The 22,597-nt window shown below is 38.3% G+C and overlaps 1 pseudogene; it reads left to right on the top strand.

Annotated features, from left to right (window-relative positions):
* The first annotated feature begins 303 nt into the window (after positions 1-303).
* Positions 304-21,188, top strand: LOC134369600 (WD repeat and SOCS box-containing protein 2-like; annotated as a pseudogene).
* Positions 21,189-22,597: the final 1,409 nt, after the last annotated feature.

Below are 22,597 nucleotides of genomic sequence, written 5' to 3'. Positions count from 1 at the left end.
TCTATTCCTGGAGTAATAGTTGATGGTTTAAAGGGTTTTCATGGGTGTGGTTCTGATGGCTTTATAAGGACAGCAGGTGAGAAGGTTAGCTCTCTTGCTCGTGCGAGTGTCACCATGTGATACCCTGCAATGCCTTGGGACCCTGTACTGAGCTCCCACCAAGAAGAAGGCCCTCACCAGATGTGTTCCCTGGACCGTGGACCACTTCCCAGCCTCCAAAACTGTAAGAAATAAATTTTGTTTTCTTATAAATTACCCAGTTTTAGGTATTCTGTTATAAGCAACAGAAAAAGGACTAATACAATGGGTGTGATTAATAAGCATCTCTCCAGAGTAGACTTGGAGCATGTCCAACATGGTGAAGGAGAACTAGTACAGCACTGGTGGAGAGAGGTGAGTAGCTAGTTGAGCCTAACTAAGGGCTCCTATCTCCCATGGCTTCTATGTGGTGGGCTAGAGATCTTGCATCTTTGTATCCTGGTCGATGAAGGAAGAAGGGGTAGAATGTGCAGGTGCTGAAATAGTTTCTGGGGCTTGTAAAGTCATGGGTGGGACATAAGGATATAGTAATTTTGTGAATGGAAGTAGATGGCTGGGTCCGTAAACCTCAGTCTGTTTAGACAGACTAGCCACATCTCAGAAAAAGGTCTCTGACCAGTAACCCTGCAGCAGAGATCAATGGTGACCAGAGGATGGGTTAGACCTGCTTTCAACATTCCAAGAACCCCTCCCATGTCACCATGAAGTCAAGTTCCTACCCAGAGCCAGATGCCATGTTGTGGAGAAAAGGAGAATTTCTGAGAGGCAAAGTATTTACTTAGAAGATTGAATTACCCCAAAGAAATTAAAATCTGTAAGAGCCTGAACTATCATATATTGGCATTTCCCCAACCCCCACCCACCCTGACAACTTCTCCATTATTTAATGGGAGCTTGTAAAAAGCTGAAAGCAATTCTGGAAAACAGGAAAGATATGTTTTCTTTGCATGTTTAGGTAGTTATATGTACATTTCCATCCCTCCTACACATAAATTCTAACAACTCTCCACCATGGAGTATATTATTTCCAGGTGGCTAGACAGTTGATACAAAAACAGGAAGCTTCGGGTCTGTAGCTCCACACATAATTCCTAATTTATTTCCTGATCTTTAATGTTTCACTTAGACTCAGGTAGTTTTCAGTGATAAGGGTCTGTCATCTTTGCAGTGTTTTGGTGGCATGGGTCAACTATTCAAATACATTTATTCAGTCAACAAATATTTATTGAGTGCCAACAAGGTGTCAGAAAATGTCCCAGTTCTCAGGGAGCTTACCTTCTAGGGATGAGAGAAAGATAGTAAATAAGAAAAAAATAAAATAAATCTACTTCCAGGGATCCAAGATTAAAATTTATGTTAGACCTGTATTTCTGACTCTGGTATAGTTGTGCCTGGAAGCCACCTTTCCTTATGTTTCCAGATATCTTGGGCAGCAACTCAGCCTCCAGGGCACCCATTCTTTGCCAGACGGATGGAGCAAGGGCTCTGAACCACCCAGTCTTCTCTGTCACTGTCTTCCTCTTTTCTTCAGAAAGGATTCTAAAACCATAACAAATTGGATGACCGTGCAGACTGACTCCCAGCCTGGAATGTCACATGGGAATTTCTCTGTCTTCCTCTATTTAGTGAATTCACAGAATGCCTCGTAACCACATAAATCAGCAATTCTGCAGCCCAGCTGGCAGCATAGCAAAGGCTCAGGCAGGGGATCTGCTCAAGCAGCAAATGATCCTTTCTGCTTGGAAGGCAGGAAGGGCAAACACAGGCATGTGATTAGTTATTTTAGTGTTTTGTCCCTGTCACATGTTAATATACTTCCTTTTATCACTTCAAAATGGAACTTTTTCTAATCTCAGCTTAGTCAGTCACTCCTCTCAAGACAAACACCATCATCCTCTGTATATATTTATATATCCGTTTATATTAATATGCATTTATATATGAAATATATGCACATCTATAAGTATTTATATTCAGTTAGTTTACTCAAAAAATTTGGAATGAAGTCAGATATATAAATTTGGAATGAGGACAGGTATATAAAATATGAAATGAGGTCAGGTATATAAATCAGTAAGAAAAAATTTAAAAGCCTTATATACTTAACTGGATAGAAGCTGTTCTAATTCTGATAAAAGCAAATCTAGCCAATACAAAGATTTGCCTAAAATTATATTGTTTTTCTTTAGAGCCTTATTTTTTCCACAGCGCAGTGTGGACACTTCTATATTTCCCTCCATGTTCTAATGTTATAAATTGTTAGAATTCTTTAAAGGGGAACATGTATAATATTGCCTAAAATTGGATTCACGTACTTATTAGAGTACTTGACCTTAATAAAATATACAGAAACATTTAATCAGAGTTGGATTTATGATAATTTCATATGATCTTATTTTTACTTTAGTTTAGGAAGTCATCACTTTTGAAGGCTGATAATCTAAATTAACAATTAGGAGACTTGGTTTTTTTAATCATAAAATGTTTCAAGAATACAAAATAGTAAGGCAATATGAAGAATATCCATGTATCTACCACCCAGCTTTGTGAAATCTTAACCACCTGTCATATTGATATTAGATTTTTAGAGAAACAAATTACTATAAACAGACCTCAATATTTATATGTGGTCCTACTCAAATTCATTCCTCTTTTTCTGAATCCTTTATAAAAGTTGTTCACTATTTCAAAGTTGTGGTTATTATTCCTGTACATGTTTTTGTACTTTTATATGTATGTAAATATAAAAAACACAAATATTGTTTTACAAATTAAAAACTTATGTAAAAGTTATCATATTGTAGGACTCTTTTACAAGCTGCTTTTTTTTTACTAGTTATATATATTTTTAACTAGTTATATTTTTGAAATGTGTACATATTGGCAAATGTAGTACTTTTTTACTTACTGTAAGTGCTATACAGTATTCCAGTGAATGGCTGGAATTTATTAATTTACTAATTATAGTACATTACAATTTATTAATTTACTGTTCTGCTGATGGACATTTAAAGTGCATTCTTTTTTTTTTTTGCATTTATAAACAGCAATGCAGGGAGCATTCTTGTACATGGCTCTGTTAGGTACACATGTCCTCAGGTGTTCATCTAGTCAAAGCAAGTCCTCCACTCATGATGACCTTCTCAACCTAATTCTCTCCTAGATTCCAGTTTTCACTCTCTCCCCTCATCCCTTCTTTCTAAAAGTAATAACAGCTGTGTTGTTATTAGTCCTGGGTTACTTTTTATTACTTAGGGTTCCTTTGTATCCTTAACTCTGTAAACAGCCCTTTTGCAAAATGGGTGGTGACAGGTCCTCGTGGTCATGAAGATCCAGGTTGTGGCTTCCAGGAGGGTTTGCTTTTATTTCTGCCATTCATCCATCCTAGACCACTTTAGTGTTAATTTCTTAAATCAGGGACTTCCAGGCCATGTGGTAGTATACATTCAAATTTCAAACTTATTTGTACAGATATGGTGATACAAACTCTCAGAGGAGATCATTCTGTACCCAGAGGCCATACAAAACAAACTATAATGTATTTCCCAATGCTGAAGGATTGATCTATTTTTACTCTACTCATTCACTGAAGGTGTAGGCTTCTAGAACCCAAGCACCATGTGTGTCTGTGTACATCTGTATGAGTGTGTGTGTGTGTGTGTGTGTTTATGTGTGTTTGTGGTGGCTGGTGGGGTGAGGGAATGAGGGGGTCCCAGTTCCAACTTCCCACTTTTCTCAAGCCAAAGACCTCTTATTTTTTCCCCTTGTAGTCGTGAAGATCTAAGTGTCCGCATCACAGTGATTGGCAGAACTGCCCAGACAGCCACACCAACAGCTCACACAGCACAAGTCTAGTTGTCAGTTCCCTTTTCTGTTTTGGTCCCAGTGGATTTGCCTTATTTTCTTGTGAATGCATCTATGCCTTTCAAAGCATGATTGCTGTATCTTACCCAGTGTTTCTAGTTGTTTGGGGGACCATTTTTCTGGTTGCTCTGTATGCACATCTTCAGTTTTACTGAGTATTGCCAAAATTGTCTCTAAACAGTGGTACCAATTTGCAGTCTCACTAGCAGTGGCTGTTGTACCATGTCCTATCTCCACATGGAATGAAAGAGTGGAATAAAGAAAGACTCAACCATATTGTCAGATATAAAAAAATTCCATCAAATTAATCATAATAAATAGTATCTCATTGTTTGTTAATGTACATTTCCCTAGTTATGAGTGATATTGATCATATATATGAGGGACATTTTAGACTCCGGTTCAGGAAATTGTTGTTTCATATTCTGCATTTATTCCTGCCCCCTCCCCATTGGGCTTTTTCTTTTTTATTAATTTATAGATTTTTAAAATATGTATTCTGACACAATTCATCTGTGGTTTATTTGTGTCACGGATATTTTTTCCCAACTTGTGGCTTACCTTTTTACTTTATTTATGGTTAGTAGTCTTCATTTTAATACTTTATTTGTTGAATTTATTTCATTCTTTTCTTTTTAAAATATCTTAAACTCTTCATCTTTAAATACTTAAAAAGCACTTCTGACCTTTGCAAAAAAAAAAATTTTGCCCTGGTACTAATTATTAAGATGATCTATTAACCTCAGATGGTATAACCCGTACTCTTTTTAAAAAAATGCTGTTTCTGTTTATTTTTTAAAATTACAAATTGTTAACAATATGTCCATATTTCAATGATTCTATTAAATACATCGTGTAATACTTATTCTCACAGGCAGTGACTACAGTGAATTTTGGTCTAAGATTTAGTCCTTATACTTTCAATAATGACCATACTCTTTATATATCTGCTTCCATGAATAGACTGGTGATTCTTATTTGTGGCAAAGCATTTAATTAAATTTTACCAATAATTCCATGGACGGCAATCTTTGGGTTCCTTTGGCTGAGGCTATAGTATTGGAAGAAATGGTAAGATAAACTCAGAATGCTGGTGTATACTGGTTGCTTCTTGTTGCAAAGTGCTACAAGAAAGAGATAAACTCAGGCTACAGCTAGCTAGCCTGCAAGCAGAGATGAAAGGAAACACAACTCTGCCAAGGGAGGCTGTGTTTCCAAGCCCTTTTAAAACACCTTCCATTAGGAGTTCTGCACCAGAAAATAGGATTCAGTATAGCAGCAAAGATCTGATTTGGATACTGCCTTCACATTCAAGCCTATTATTTCCAGTGGCTTTAGGGTGCCTGCCTTTAAGAGAGAGAGAAGGAAATAATGGCTGTATAATGCAAGACTAGAGTTATAGGCTTAAAATATATTTCCAGGGGCCCACAGCCTGGGAGGCTGAGGTATACCCACTGCATGCCATGGGGGCCGTGTGTCCTCTGTGGAGGCTGCAGAGGAACTGCTGCTGCTGGCTGAACTCAAGCCCAGGCATCCCACCAACTTGACTGAAGGTCGAGCTGTGAAACCTGGACTATTGCCTTCTCCCCAGATGGTTCCTCGTTCATTTAGTGTCAAGGACACTGCGTTGTCAAGCTAATCCCCTGGCTGCTGGAGGAGCAGTTTGTCCCTAAAGGGTTTGAAGCCAAAAGCTGAAGTAGCAAAAATGATAAAAAAGGGTGAGGCAGCCCAAAGGAGAAGACACTGGACTGTGGTCAGATCATCGGGTTTGGCCTTCAGCCCGTGCCTTCTCCACCTAGTGGGAAGCTCTGGGCACGCCACCATCCCCAGGTACCAGATGTCTCTTGCCTGATCCTTGCTATGGGACTCAACAATGGCCAGATCAAGATTTGGGAGGTGCAGACAGGACTTTTGCTTTTGAATCTTTCTGGCCACCAAGATGGCATGAGAGGTCTGAGCTTCTCACCCAGTGGCAGTTTGATCTTGATCTCTGCATCATGGGATAAGACTTCGCATTTGGGACCTGAATACACATGGTAAAAAGATTCAGGTGTTATTGGGCCACCTGCAGTGGGTTTATTGCTGTGTCATTTTCCCAGACTGCAGCATGTTGTGCCCTGCAGCTGGAGAGTTGGTCTTTCTATGGAGCACGCAGTTCTACACATTAATCTGGAAGCTAGAGGGCCACCAGAGCAGTGTTGTCTCTTGCAAATTCTCCCCCAACTCAGCCCTGCTTGTCACGGCTTCTTACAATACCAATGTGCTTATTTGGGACCCTGACACTGGCAAAAGGCTGAGGTCACTTCACCATATGCAGGTTGACTCTGCCATGGATGAAAGCGATGTCCACATTAGGTCATTCAGATATGTGTGCTTCTCTCCTGAGAAGGCTTGTACCTTGCCATAGTGGTAGATGACTGATTCCTCAGGATCTGGGCCCTGGAACTGAAAACTCCAATTACATTTGTTTCTATGATCAATGGTCTTTGCTGCGCATTTTTCCCACATGGTGGTCTTATTGCCACAGGGACAAGAGATGGCCATATCCACTTCTGGACAGCCCCTAGGGTCCTGTCCTCACTGAAGCACTTATGCTGGAAAGCCCTTTGAAATTTTCTAACAACTTACCAAGTCCTAGCACTGCCAATCCCCAGGAAAATGAAAGAGTTCCTCACATACAGGACTTTTAAGTCAATGCTACATATCTTGTTTTCTTTGTAGCAGGACAAATCTTTCTGGCAAAGGGTTGGCTAGAATAATTGGCCAAACGTCTAGTCACCGATTGAAACAGAATTTCTTTGGGATTGTGAATAGAATGTAGCAAAACCAGATTCCAGTGGGCTGGTCACAGATCTCTTTTTCAAGTCAGTTTTAGAGGAGGAGATTCCACTTCTCTGGTGACAGAGCCTTACTTTAAATCTTCAGTCCACTTATGAACAGCAAATGTTAAACTCTTTCTAGTAGTTTTGATTCAAAGTGTGGTTATTGATGTTGTTTTGATAATAAAAGTAAGTAGGCCTCCAGATCCTCTCATTGGTGGTGGCAGAGTTCACACTCCCTTAACTGGGGAGTATGACTTCAGCCTGGTACCTGTCATCCCTGTGTATCAGATGCGGTGGTAGCATTGTTTAAAGTTCTCTCCTGCCGTGGTCAGAGTTGCTTTGATGTTGGCAAGTCCTTTCCCTCCTCGGGATCCCCCTCTGACCAGCAGGACAAAGTTTTCATGGAGCCATTTGGTATGAGGTATTAACTTAGTTTAATTAAATTACAGCAGAATCAGAGGCTGTACTCCTGACTGATACAGACGCTGTTGTTGGCTTTTATTTCCCAAACAATGGTGGGCATGTGGAGAAGATGACAAATTTGTATGTCAGATTATATAAGGATGTACTTCTAAACTGCATGACTGTTCAAATGGCTACTGAGTTGTCAGTTGCCTTTTATTAGCATCATATTTATTTGTATTTTCTCCACAAAGATAAAGGTACCACTGTGTTTTTCTCAAAATCTAAAAATTATTGTACTTAAATTGATAAAAACAAAACAAAACGGAAATCCAAAAACCAAAACAAAATATATATTTCTAGATGAGATTTTTTGGTGTGGGTCATAGGCATAAGAAATCGACATGTAGCAAATATATTGTAATTCTACTAAAATTTTGAGGGGAATTCATTGCCACAAAAACAAGGAGTCTGCCCAAAATGGGAATACAACATAGCACAATCTATGAGAAGCAGCAAAAGCTGTTCAAGGGGAAAATTTATAGCAATAAATACAAACATCAAATAAGAAGAAAGATCTCAAATAAGCACCTAACATTGCACCTCAAGGAAATAGAAAAATAACAATCAGCGTGGAAAGTTAGCAGAAGGAAGGAAATAACAAAGATCAGAGCAAGAATAAATGAAATAGAGACTAGAAGAATGATAGAAAAAATTAACAAAATCAAAAGTTGTTTTTTTGAAAAGATAAAATCAACAAACCCTTAGCTGGACTAAGAGGAAAAGAGAGAAGACTCAAATAAATAAGATTAGAAATGAAAGAGAAGACATTACATCTAATACCACAAAAATACAAAGGATCAGGCTCAGGCCCGTGGCTCACTTGGGAGAGTGTGGTGCTGATAACACCAGGGCCACAGGGTTCAGATCCCTATATAGGGGTGGCCGGTTAGCTTACTTGGGAGAGCATGGTGCTGACAACACCAAGTCAGGGGTTAAGATCCCCTTACCGGTCATCTTTAAAAATAGCAACAACAACCACAAAGGATCATAAGACATTACTATGAACAATTATAGTCCAACAAACTGGGTAATCTAGAAGAAATGGATAAATTCCTAGACATACATAATCTACCAACTCTGAATCAAGAAGAAATAGAAAATTTAAGCAGAACAATAACAAGTAAGGAGGTTGAATTGCTAATAAAAATTCTCCCATCAAATAAAATCTCAGGACCAGATGGCTTCACAGCAGAATTCTACCAAACATTTAAAGAAGAACTAACAGCAATCCTTCTCAAACTCTTCCAAAAAATCATAGAGGAGGAAATACTTTTAAACTCCTTTTATGAGGCCAGCATTGCCTTGATACCAAAGCCAGAAAAGGATGTTATAGGAAAAGAAAAATATAGGCCAATGTTCTTGATGAACACAGAGGCAAAAATCCTCAATAGAATACTAACTTCAACAGCACATTATAAAGATCATTCACTGTGATCAAGTTGGATTTACTCCAGAGAAGCAAAAATGGTTCAATATATGCAAATCTATAAATGTGATACACTGCATAAGCAGAATGAAGGACCGAAACGGAAACTGGGCTGTCATCAGAGTTTCTTCAAAAAGTTTTTCCTTGTTCCTATACACAGCCTCCATAAACTTAAGGGTTAAGAGCAAAAGCTGAGTCTCGTTTCCATTTCTCCTGCTTTCCTAATCAACTCTAAGAACAAAGCATTCCACTTAGAAACCAGGGCTGAGTTTTCCCTGCCTTTCACAGAGCCTAAGTTTCCTTTCCGCTTTTCATGCTTGCTTAATTGGGCTTTGTAAACAAAACTTTCTAGTTGTTAACTTATACCCTTATTCAAAGCACGACATTTAAGTGTCAGAGTCAGATGCTTTTATGTTCCATTGATACACTGCTTAGGTTGGCGTTTTTGAGTTTTCTTCTGGACCAGAACCAGAAACTCACCGGACCACCAGTCACAGATTCCATGACATCAAAGACCCTGTCCATCACAAGCCTTGACCTCTGATTCAGTACACCTGGAGTCCTCACCTTTGCTACTTTCCCACATGTACCCACATTTCTTCCTTCTCTGTAAAAGCCCCAAACTTGTCAGTAGAGAGGCGGTTCAAGGCTTGTCCTACAGTCTCCCAGTTGACGTTGACTATAATAAAAGGCACCTTCCCAGCCATTTTTGTTATCTGAGTGTTTGATTTTTTTCTTTTGTGTGAGGAGCAACCAAACTCAGCTTTAACCAAAGCTGTTCTGCAACAAAACCATACACTCATTAGATGAAGAAAAAAAGCATCTGACAAAATTCAGCGTTCTTTTGTGATAAAAACTCTCAACAAATTAGGCATAGAAGAAATGTTCCTCAACACAATAAAGGTCCTGTATGATGAGCCCATACCTAACATTACACTCAATGGTGAAAAGTTGAAATCTTTTCCTCTTAGATCCGGAACAAGACAAGAAGGCCCATTCTTACCACTTCCATTCAGTTTGGTACTGGAAGTTCTTGCCAGATAATTAGGCAAGAGAAAGAAATAAAAGGCATGCAAATAGGAAAGGAAGTAGTAAAATTGTCACTGTTTGCTGTTGACATGATCTTATTTATAGAAAACCCTAAAAACTCCACCAAAAAATTGTTGCAACTAACAAACAAATACAGTAAAGTTGCAGGATACAAAATCAACACACAAAAAGCAGTAGCCTTCTTATACACTAACAACAACGTATTCAAAAAAAATCAGGACAACAATTTCATTTACAAATGCTTTTCTGATTCTTGCTTTTGGTGAAGAGTTGGTGGCATTAGATGGTGAATAAACATAAGAACCTCAGTTTTTAGTACTTTTAGTTTGGAAAACATCAAATACTAAATGTATTACTAAAAAAAATCCAATGCTTTATCTCCTCTAATGGATGCTATTATATGGTTACATGTTTAAAATGACACATTTAGAATAGCATGGCATTATTTTTTGTTCTTTATTTCTATTCCTTGAGTACTTTTGGCACAGATAACTATTGCTTACCCTATCCAAATTCATTTGTAAAAATTAAACTTATATGCTTAAATATCAATGTACATTTTCCTTCCTTTACTTAAAAATAGACACATACCACTTACTCTGTTTATTGCAATCCTGTCTGCAGTGTGGAATATATTTCCTGCTGTCTGCAATTTCTGTTATGTGTATACATCTTTTCCTTACACATGACTCTAAGCTCTTGGAGAGGCAGAGATGTTTGCCTTGCTCAATATCCTCAGGAAAAAGAAACAGACAAATATTTTCTTATTGAAAGTGCTGTATTTTCTTAATGTTTATGAAAATCTCTTTCATATATATATATATATATATATATATTCTTTTGGAAACAAATTATAGTGACTTAATAGTACTCAAATAACAGCTTAAGGACAGGCTTTATTAGATCTTTAATAATCCTGAGTGGTGCACTTTTGCATTCTGAGAATAAAAATTGGAAAAACTCTGGTGTAGTGTCAGTTATTCATGTTTAAATAACATCACCACTAAAAACTGGAAGACTTGTGTCATTCAATTCATTATGCAAAGCCTCATGAATTATATGGGAACTTACAACTTAATGGTTATTTGATGTGGGGGGGGCGGTGAGTGGAAAAAGATGCCTTGCATTTCTTCTGTGTATTCTCAGTATCTTTGATACACTTTACATCAGCCTCTAATCAAAATATCATGATGGGAGGGTACTAAAACTTTTCTAGCAATTTAATCTGGGTAAAATAATGATGTGTTAATATATGTCCAATATGAATGTTAGATGTCCTTTTCTTCATATTGGATCCTGTTCAGGAATGCAATCATTTCATTAGAACATTTCGAGTTCCTAGGCTTTATATCATGATTCGGTTGATACACATAGAAGAAAACAAAATAATAAACCTACTCGAAATTTTTATTAAAAAATCCTTTCAAAATTCTTTTTCCATGTTGTTTTATAATTGTATGTTCTGGAATACATGGTCTTTTTTTTTCTCAGCTTAGGGTATAATATGTTATTTTTATGACTCTAAACTAAATCTAGAAAAGATTGACCTGAGCCTGTCTTAGAGCGGATTTCTAAAAAGACCACTTAGCTGCAGTGGCCTTTTAAAGTGGGAAAGTTTCTGCTCTCTCTGCTTCCAGCATCTTGCAATGTGAGACCCCTGGGTCACTGCTGCCACCACCAGATGGACTTTGGACTTCCCAGCCTCAGAAACTGTAAGCAAAAAATGTCGTTTTTCTTTATAATTACCCAATTCCATGTATTTCTGTTATAAACAACACAAAATGGACTAATACAGAAAGTTGGTACCAGAGAAGTGGGGTGTTGCTTATAACAGATACTTGAAAATGTGGAAAAAGCTTTGGAACTGGGTGTTAGACAAAGGTTGGAGGTTTGGAGAACTCAGAAGAAGTCAAAAAGACAAGGGAAAGTTTGGAATGTCTTAGAGACTGGTTACATGGTGGCGAGCAGAATGCTGATGGAAATATGGACAGTAAAGACCCTTCTAAGGAGGTCTCAGAGAGAAATCAGAAGGAGTTTATCAGACTCTGGGGCAAAGATCACCCTTGCTGTAAACTGGCAAGGAACTTGGCTGCATTGTGTCCATACCCTAGGACTTTGTGGAAGTTGGAACTTAGGAGTTGTGAACCAGAGCACTTGGCAGAGGAAATTTCTAAGCAGCAAAACATTAAGGAAGCTGCATGGCTATTTCTAACAGCCTGCTCTGAGTTATGGTGGCAAAGGCATGACATAAAGCCAGAATTGAAAAGGGAAGCAGAGTGTAAAAATTAAGAAAATTTGCAGCCTGGCCATGTGGTAGAGATGAAGAGAGTATGCACTGGTGCAGCCCAGAGAACATTAGCTAAGAAGATTAGTACAAAGGAAAGGGATTATCGAGAGAAAGAGAAAAAGGCCCTGAAGGCATTGCAGAAGCCTCTGGGGCCAACGCTTCCATTTCAGGCCCACAGGCCTAGGGAGACAAAACGGTCTTGCAGGACAGGTCTGAGGCACCCTCCACAGGCTCATTGCTCAGGACCACCTCAGGAACCTGCTTCGAGCACCAGCACCCCAGCTGCTTTGGCTACTCCAGCTGTGGCTCAATTGGCCCCATGTGTGGCTGGATGTGCTGCTTTGGAAAATACAAGCTGGAAGCCTTGGCGGCATCCATGTGGTGTTAGGTCTGCAGGCTCACAGAATGCCAGAGCTGTGGAGGCTTGAGAGCCTCTACCCTGATTTCGGAGGATGTATGGAAAAGTCTGGGGGCCCAGGAAGAGATCTGTCACAGGGGTGGAGTCACCGCAGACAACCTTCACTAGAGCAATGCCGAGTGGAAATGTGGAGTCAGAGTTGCAGCAGAGAAACCCCATCAGTGTCATGCCTAGTGGAGCTGTGAGAGCGGAACTGCCATGGAGGCCCCAGACTTATGGAGCTACCAGAGTGGAACCCCAGCCTGGGAGAGCTGAAGTGTGGCCTGCAACCAGGAAAGACATAGGAGCAGAGCTGCCAGAGGACTTGGGGACCCAGCCACCACACCAGCATGCAGAGGATGTTGAACATGGAGTCAAGTTACAAGATTTGCCAGCTTTGAGATTTAATACCTGCCCTGCTGGGTTTCGGACTTACTTGGGACCTGTTACCCCTTTCTTTTGGCCTATTTCTCCCATTTGGAATGGGAATATGTACCTTATGTTTGTCCCACCATTGTATCTGGGAAGTAGATAACTTGTAGTGATTTCACAGATGGCACTTTGAGCTTTGGACTCTTGAGTTGAAACAAGTTAAGACTTTGGGGATGAAATGAATGTATTTGCACGTGAAAAGAACATGAGTTTTGGGAGGCCAGGGGCAGAATGTAGTGGATTGAATTATGTCCCCCCAAAACTCCCTGAAGCTTGAATTGTGTCCCCCCAAGTTTTATGTATTAGGAACTTAGCCCTCACCGTGACTGTTAAGAGGGTGAGAAGTCCTATTATGGTAATTGTAAGGTGAGGCCTTGAAGAAGTGATTGGGTTGTAGGACCGTGTGGTAGTGAATGGATTAAAAATGGTGGTCAGGGGTGTGGTTCTGAGGGCTTTAAAAGAAGAGGAGAGTCTCTCTCTCTCTCTCTCTGCTCTTTCTGCTTCCACCATCTTGCAATGTGAGACCCCTGGGTCACTGCTGCCACCACCAGATGGACTTTGGACTTCCCAGCCTCACAAACTGTAAGCAATAAATGTCCTTTTTCTTTATAAATCAAAAATAAAAAATAAAAAAAAATTAAAAAAAATAAAGTGGGAAAGTTCAACTCTTTGTGAGACTGGCATTGGAAAATTGCTTCCTTATCATTAGGAAAAGACCACCTTGTGATTTTACGCAGGCAAACAGTGTTATGCCTCATCTACTACAACATCTGTTTTCTTTTGTTACGGAGAAGGCATACACAAATTCTTAGGGCTTATCCACCTGACGGGATGGAAGAGCCTTCCACAGACTGCTCTCATTTCCAGAAAGCAGCCCTAGAGAAGAAACTCATTTGTCAGATGCAGATAAGCTCTAGGTGGTCAAACCATGTTGTCCTGAAAGCTTCACAGTCACAGGTGTTCTCTAGGGAGTTTAGCTCCAGCTTGAAAGATTCAGGATGAGTTGAAAAACAACAAAAACATAACATTCAAGTCCTGTAATAAAAACAGAGTTTTAGTAAGTGTTGACTGGAACAGCTCAGAACAATAAGAGAGGCATTAGGTAATACCTAGATTTGTTTTCTATAATAACTTGCCTTTTAGGATTATCAGTGATATTACATTTAGCTGTTTTAATAAAGTGTCTACTTCGATTTATGAAGGGAAAGGTCCTACTTTCTCTTTCTTAATTGCTTCCTTGAGAAATATACCATTTTATAAATAAGTCTGTCATCATGGCTCCTTTGGAGGAAACATATGCTAATTGCAGGTCAAATATATGAGCAACTGCATAATTGTTTGAGCACTAAGTTTAAAAACCCTATTCTTTAAAATCAATAAAGTGAGCCAACATCAGTGCCTGGGATTCAACAGCATCTCTTAACAGTTTCTGCATCAGTTTGGTCTACACCTTTGTAGATGTCCTGACAGGTAGGCTGAGACAAGTAAGCAATTAATTTGTTTAGTATACAGAGTTATGGGTTGCATTCAAAACCCCAAAGACTTAAAGCGGACCTTATCCTGGCAAGAACTGAAATTTACCATGCCATAGTCAGCAGCTTCTACAGCCTTATGCATCCCCTAAGAGTTTGCAGTTCTCACCCTGGCTAGGTGTCAGAATCACCTTTTTAGAGATACCAATACCTGGGCCCACACAGAGAAATTCTGAGTGAATTAGTTTAGGGTGAGGCTCAAAGTGAGTATTTTTTAAAAAGCTGCAAAGAGATTCTTCATAAAATTTCTTCAGCAGTTCAGTGCCTTCTGGTTACTCATTATAGGGCCATTTATTGCCTGGCCTTTCTTAGCTGGCCAGCTTTACAGTACCACTGTTCCCCATGCCGCAGCCCCCACATGCAAGGCTGAAATGGGGAAAATACTTCCTCACTTCCTAGATGTAAATACTAAGTTAGAGTTCCTGAAGAGTACTTAATACAGTGCCTAGAATGTAATAAGAACACAATACAAGACTAAACATACACACACACACATTCACTCAGAGAAATAACAACTCATGTCATCACAAAGCAATTGTCTGCTTCTTCCAGCACATTCCGGGAGCATCATTTTGCATATGTCTGTCATAAGGCTTATCTAATTGCATTGCAATTGATGGTTTGCCAATCTGCTTAACAGCATAGGACCTGATTCATAATAGGTATGTAATTAATGTTTCATGAAATCAAATGCCACTGATTTAGGATTTACAAGGAGTGATAGATTCTTGCTCAGCCATCTATTCTTTCTCATATGTTTAGACCCTCAAATACTAATTCAATGAATGAGTTGATGGTTCCCTTTATAATCCAGAACTGGTAAGAACTACAAATGCAGTTCACAAAGCGCTGCCAACTGGCCCAGAGGTGGTTCAAAACTTTGAACTTAGCGTTCTGTCATCCTCTCTATAGAATTAATCTCTATATCTAAAACTACCACGGAAAAATTTAAACTAAAGACTGGAAAATCACTATAATGCTTCTTCCTTAGCATTGTAATTGAAATTCTGTTGCAAAATCTATTTCATTGTAAAGGAATGAATTATCAAAGCACATCTGCTTTGATTTTTCTCCTTTAACAGGGCCAACAGCATAAGAAGGTCAGCACTGAATGTGGTTGCCAGTAGTTGATATTACAGGTTTTTGTGGCAGAACTGTTAGTTTTCCTCTTATAAAAATAGACATGTTAGAGGTTGGTTAGTAATTCACACTGAATCTTTGAAGTCCAGCTTAGCAAATCAGAATAAATTTGCCTCCCTACCCCCCCAACAATGTCCTTTCTGTTTGCTTGTCGTATCAACTTCAAGTAATTGTGGTTGTTATATCTTCTTCCCCCACCCGGTTTTTTTTTTTTTTTTTTTTTTTTGTGTGTGTGTGTGTGTGTGTGTGTGTGAATTATATATTAATTTTTAGCTCCCACCAATAAGTGAGAACATGTGGTATTTATCTTTCTGTGCCTGACTTGTTTCACTTAATATAATTCTCTCAAGGTCCATCCATGTTGTTGCAAATGGCAGTATTTCATTCATTTTTATAGCTGAGTAGTATTCCATTGTGTAGATGTACCACATTTTCTGTATCCACTCATCTGATGATGGACATTTGGGCTGGTTCCAACTCTTGGCTATTGTAAAGAGTGCTGCGATGAACATTGGGGAACAGGTATACCTTCAACTTGATGATTTCCATTCCTCTGGGTATATTCCCAACAGTGGGATAGCTGGGTCGTATGGTAGATCTATCTGCAATTGTTTGAGGAACCTCCATACCGTTTTCCATAGAGACTGCAGAGAACAAGGAAATTAATACCACTGAATTAAAAGGTTCTAGTCCCATAGTTTTCCCAAATTAGCCATGTGATATATGTGAATAATTTACTTCTCTTAGTCTAAGTTTCATCAACAATTTCTGCCATATTTACCTCAGAGGCATTACTTTTTAAGGAATAAAGTGCCAATGATGAAATTTTAAACTTATGAAATGATATAGAAATAAAAGTTATTATTGAAGAAAGCTTTCAAGCATTCTTTCCCTGTTATTCAGAAATTGTATTTGTTTATTTATGAAAGAAGGATCTGTGGAAAGTATGGTTAACTGATGATTCATGATGTACCCTTTATCATACACGGGTACTTCAAAAAGTTCCTAAAAAATACAATTAAAAGATAATTCAAATATTTCCATGAACTTTTTGAAGACCCCCTCATACAGAATGAATCAAATATTTTGTTACTATATTATTTCATTCACTCTACACAATGAGGCAAAAATTGATAAAATACCTTTTGCTATCATAAAATGAGATTAGGTATCAGAAATTTTAGAAAAGATTCAAGTGCTTCAAAATTCTTTAGAATTTTTCCAGATAGCATTATATACATACAGAATTTTATTTACAAAGTGCTATGATGAAAATAGAGGAACAGGAATGAAAACTCTTTTCTTAATTCTATTGCAATGGATACATTGCTGGAAATCACATGACCAATGCAGCAGAAAGAGCTAGCTGTTTTCCAACATCCATCTATATCTTTTCCTTAATTTATAGGTGGAAACGCTGGCACTTAAAACAAAGACTACATTTCCTGGCATTACTTGAAGCTAGGTCCAGAATGCAGAGGTGATGGCTGCTGCTGGAGCAGTCTTGTGCTGAGAACGGTAGAGAAAGAACACAGGAGTCTGAATTCCTGACTGTGCACACTATACTAGCCCTGGACCTCCCACCTCTGGACAAAGAGAAATAAACTGCATTTTAGAGTTTCTGGTTCATAGATGAGCCCAATTCTAGTGGATACTTCCAAACTTGTGGATGTGTATTAGTAATGAAAAAAAAGTGTTTTGTAACCAGTAGGAAAATACAGAGACATAACTGTCACTTCTACCACCAATGTCCTTCCATTTTTTCTCTAACATGATGATAAGTTTTAGACTGGTATTCTGGGAATTTAAATGAGTTACTTGATGGGGCTAAGGGTTATATTTTCAGTGGGGAAGGGTTAGCATTCTGAATGGGTAGGGCAATTTCAAATTAAACAAAATGTTTTAATTTGGGTAGTTTTCAATCTCTCTTTCCAGTCATTTTCTCTTGGGTGCCGGGCTTTGGCCAGGTCCTAATGGTCTGGTTAGAATGCTGGGCTTTTTCTGGACTGGTCCTCCAACTGCAGTGGGTGGGTGGAACTTAGAGCAAGTCCAAATTGGAATTAAAATAGAAAATGAGATAGACTGGCAGAAGAGATGAGTTGAAGACACTTGGCAGAGATACAAAATCTAGCTATAAGACAATAGGTGAGAATAGGGAATAACAGCTCAAAGCAAAAAAGTTTTGATGGAGCTGGGTGGTGGGGCCTGCAGAGTGTCTATGAACCATGGAATGCAGTTGTGATATCTTCATTAGGGCAATCAGCCAAACTAGGTTGGACTGGAGAATATGCTGGGACCCACTTAGGAGACAAAGCAAAGAAGTGAGGACTAAGGAAAAGTGGGGCTCATTTCTGAGTGAGTCTTTCTCCTTGCCACCCCATGGTGATCAAAGAAGCATCATTGGTTCCTTGGTTGAATCAGAACTGAATCTGTGGAGAAGAAATCTTGTGGTGGTTGGTACAGCCAATGAGAAGACTCATTGGTGGGGCAAAGTGAAAGAAGACTGATGTGATCCTGGAAGTTGGCACATTTATAGTACAGTCTTAGGCATAGGGGAAACAGGATTAAGCTTCCTGGGGGAAAGGAGGTAAAAGAAGGTAAGCTGTCAAACTTCACCATGCTGGCTGAAGTTCAGGATGGGATTCCAGTCCCAGAGTGCAACTGAAATGCTAGGAAGGAATATTGAACATAAGTTTAAAGTTTTGATTTCAGCATCTTAGAAATGTAGCCTTCATATCAAGATGGTTCTATGGAGGCTCAACTCAAAGTGGGACCAGGACTCCAAAATTCTGTCCTAGCTGAGGCTAGAGCCCAGTCTGCTGATAGAAAGCATCTATTATGTCTGCTGAGACCACTAGGGAAAAAGGATGGTAGGAGAGGTCATCCATCTATTGCCCAATCTGAGATTAGAGTGCACAGTCCACACTCACATACTTTCTCAGGAGAGGTTGACCATGAAAGGGCCAGAGGTCAGAGTAAATAACTGCTGATTGGCAGTAGTCAGATTAACAAAACACTGTTAGCATAAGCTGTCTGTAAGGATGTAGCAATGACTTCATTATTCAGAATTCTTTCCTGCAAAAGTTTTTGGTTTATTAAAATTTTAGCTACATTTTCAATATTCCAAATAATTTTGGGTTATATAAGACAAAGAAATAAAATTATATTTTGATTAGAAAATAGTCCACAGACTGTGAAGAAACTACCACCCACTATTGTAAGCAATGATTATTCATTTCCCAGATATTAGTCATCCACATTCAAGTAGAAGCTTCTATTCTACAAATAGAAACTCATTTTGTTATTGTTTTTTTTAAATCTTACTTTCTTGGAATGCTCAAGGCTCTCTGCAGCAATTAAAAACAAAGCATAAAAAGAATCTTGGCCTAACAATTTTGATAAAGAAAAAATGAGATAAGAGGTGCAACTATACTATCCAAAGGATATTAGAAGCAAATATTCTTGTGAAGTGCATGTAAAAACACATTCAGCACCTTTCATTAAGTCATGTGGTATTGACAATAACTTTTAACTTGTGCTTCTTCAAAGTTTAAAAAAGAATCAGAAAAATATTTAATCTATTCTGTTCTTTTTGTCTTGTGCCAAAAACTATCTTGGAATTTCAGTGAGTCAAACTAATTGAATAAAAAGAAAAGATCAAAGACAATGTTAGAATTTTGTTAGGAAACACATAGAGGAAGTTTAAATAATATCCAAAATAAGCAAATGGGAATTTTTGTATAGGATGCAACAACACAGGCCATAACTACTGAACACTACTGGAACTGTGTGTAACCAGATATTCAAGTATAAATGATCTCATTTATATCTGAATATTTACATGATTAAATGAGATCATTTATATTAATAGACACACTGCTGGAACTATATGCAACCAAATATTTAAGTATAAAAATGTTCCCATGGGTATGTAGCATATCTCTGAGCACCAGCAATGCTTGTATCTTCTCTTCCAGCAGAGTTTATGGTGACAAGTTTAGTGTGTTGGACTACGTGGGATCTATTCCCTTGGCTAGAAATTTACATGACACAGCACCATACCACCACTGACACAGCGAAATCTAGGTTGGAGATAGTGGAAGCTGTCATTCATTGTTAAGACACGTCCAGTCCTAGGACACCATTTTTCTGTTGTGCTCGGCAACGAGTGGTTCTCTCTTCCTTTGGGTTTGCCAGCTAACCTGACTGAACTATGCACACTTCAAGCTGTGCTTATCACACACAATTATTTGTCAACATCAAATGACTTCCTAAAAATTTAAGTATGTTTGATCAGTTGTTTCTTTATCTGAACTTTCAAATAATACTGCTAAGTAGTTTGTATTTGTTATAGCATTCACTTATTCTGCTCTGTATTGTATTTAGTTGTTCACATATATTACATTTTCAACCAGATGGTAAACTAATTGGAGGTAGGCATCTGCATCATTCACATTTGTATTCTCCACAGTTGGAGGGATGATTCTCTCAGCTTTCCTAGCCCAGAAATAGTGACTTTAGAGGCTGGGACTCAAGTTAGGGTTACAGAGGATGGGCTGGTGGGTACCAGCAGTGGCAGAAGCCTGTTGCTTGGAGTAGGGGAAGGAGATGAAGCCCGAGGAAAAGTGAAAATCATATTAAAGAAAATCACCCATGAGGTTGTCCTATCTGTCATCAGATTTAAAGGCAAAGGACCCAGTCAAGAGCTGAAGCGAGAGGTATGAGGCTGAGGATAAGGTCACAAAATAGGATATTAAATGGGGCAATGTTAACGAGTAAGACTGGGAACACAGCAAAGCTTCCAGGGCTCAAAATTATCAGGTGTTGAGACTAAGGAGCCAACTGACCAATTTAAGGTTCGGTGTTAGGCCAGCCAAGGATAGTTTTTACTTATTGTAGGGACATAGAAATTCCTTTTGAATGAATCTAAGAAGTTAGCTGTATATTCCACAAAGAGTGATGACAAAGCAGCTAAACGGTCAACCCTAAACTTTTGACAGAGTGAAATGATAGTTTGATAAATGTACTTCTCATCAGAAGAGAGACTTTTTGAGTAACGTTCAGCCTAGAAGTTATTCACAGTATACCCAAAGTCAAATACATAAAAATTCTCATTGTTGCAGAGAGAAAGTATTTGCAAGAGTGGCTTTAATAGAAGTATTTTATAAAGCATATGAGGGTCCTTCAAAAAGTTCATAGAAAGTTTCCTATTACCTTTTAATTCTATTTTTCCACAAGCTTTTTGAAGTTCTCTCATATATTGTAGGAGAGCTACCTTTTCTGAACTACACCCATCTATATGGTCATATGATACATGGATTTTTCCGTAGATGGCTTCCACAATAAGTCCCATCTGACATGCAATTTCTAAACAGACTAGCAGTTCTCTCATCAGTTGCTAGGGCCATGTTCCCCTTCCTTTGAGCTGGGAAGACCTTTGTAACTGATGTAACGAATATAATGCAGCTGAGTGTTGCTTATTTGCCTTCAGGGCGAGGTCATAAAAACCATGTGCATTCACATTTTAGTTTCAGAAGTCAGCCACCATGCTGTGAAGAAACTAAGCAGCCACATAAAGGACAACATACAGGTGTCCTGGCCAATAGTTACAGCTGAAGTCCCATCTCTTCAGTGGCCATCATTAACCACCAGATGCCTGAGTCAGTCTTCAGATGATTCCAGCCCCAGCCAAGTCACCCATAACCTTCTTGCCATCCCACCTGATGGCATGTGAGGCAGAGATAAGAGATAATATTGATCCCTGCTCACATTTTTTGTGTGCAAAACATGATTTTGGTTGTTTCAAGCTAAATTTGGAGTGGTATGTTATTCAGCAATAGATTAATGGAACAAGTCACAAATAGAAACAAGCATAATTTGCATTATAGAAATATCACCTGAATAAGGAAATTCAGTCCAAGGCCATTCTTATGAACCTGGTGACATTTTTTCTGTGCTCTTACCAAGGGAGCATATTGATCATATGAATGTAATGCTTTTTCATATTTGATGAATGTTGGTTTCAAAAGAAAAAAAATATATTGGCAATAAATTATAAGCTTACAATGCAAAATGCATCTTTTAAATGCCTACTGAATATTAAAAAGTGTTTTTTTCTTCTGAAGATCATTGAGTATATTGCATTGATGATAAAATAAAATCTTAGGCAGATTTTTTTCTTAATACTTTACAATGACAGTAACAAAATGCTGTCCTTAGACAATTTCTTTTGGAAATACAATTTTCTATTGTAGAAATGTCAGAACAAAGTGACTATTAGAGACGTCAACTTATAATTCAATGCAGCACTTATTTGAGTATTTTAAAAACTTAATTACTCATTCAAAGGAAATCTCTAGTTTCTTGTGAATGTCTTCCATATCTAGGAAAGTGAACATTTCATTATAACATCTTGGGTTTAAAAAAATGAAGCATTTAACATTTATGTTTTAATTGAGTTAAATGCCTAAGACTTCAGTGATATTGCATGTAATTTGCCAGGAAAAATAAAAATGTCTTCAAATGAAAGAAGTGCTAATAAGTCTTGCTTAAAATATTCCTGAAATAACTAAGTACTGTGAATTTGAGAAATTATTCTTTAAAAATCTAAAAGATTATCCATTTCAATTTGATTAAAATGACTGAAAATAATTGCAAGCTTCTAAAAAGGGACACGACAATCAAAATGACACTTGATAAAGATGATTAATAGTGCTGCATATGTGAAACACATGATCTGTGATTCTTGAGAGTGAAATTGGAGGGGATGGTGCAGGGCACATACAAACTTACTGCTCCCTGGAGAATCAGAAGCCTTTCTCCCACATCCTCCCTTGATAACTTTCCCAGCCTCCAAGGGACAACCAATGGAACAGTGGAAAATAACCCTGAGAAGAGTTGGGCCAGGGAGTGGGGAGAGAAAGTAAAAGACAGAACAAAGAAAAAAGATTTGGCAGAATGTGCTTTATTTGGATGTGATGAATATAATGTGGATTTATGTTAGGAGCTCAAGGGAAATGGTGATATAGAGAAAATGGGATATAGAAATGAGAGAAGAAGAAAAAGTATGGTGAGCTACTTATTTTTAAAAAATAGCCTTTTGTATCTGAGGGATGAATTGTTTCGTCTTCGAGAATTGATTCT

Source organism: Cynocephalus volans, chromosome 1 (genome assembly GCF_027409185.1).
Source record: "Cynocephalus volans isolate mCynVol1 chromosome 1, mCynVol1.pri, whole genome shotgun sequence".
In the NCBI taxonomy this organism is placed as follows: Eukaryota; Metazoa; Chordata; class Mammalia; order Dermoptera; family Cynocephalidae; genus Cynocephalus; species Cynocephalus volans.
This window is presented reverse-complemented; position numbering and strand designations above follow the sequence as displayed.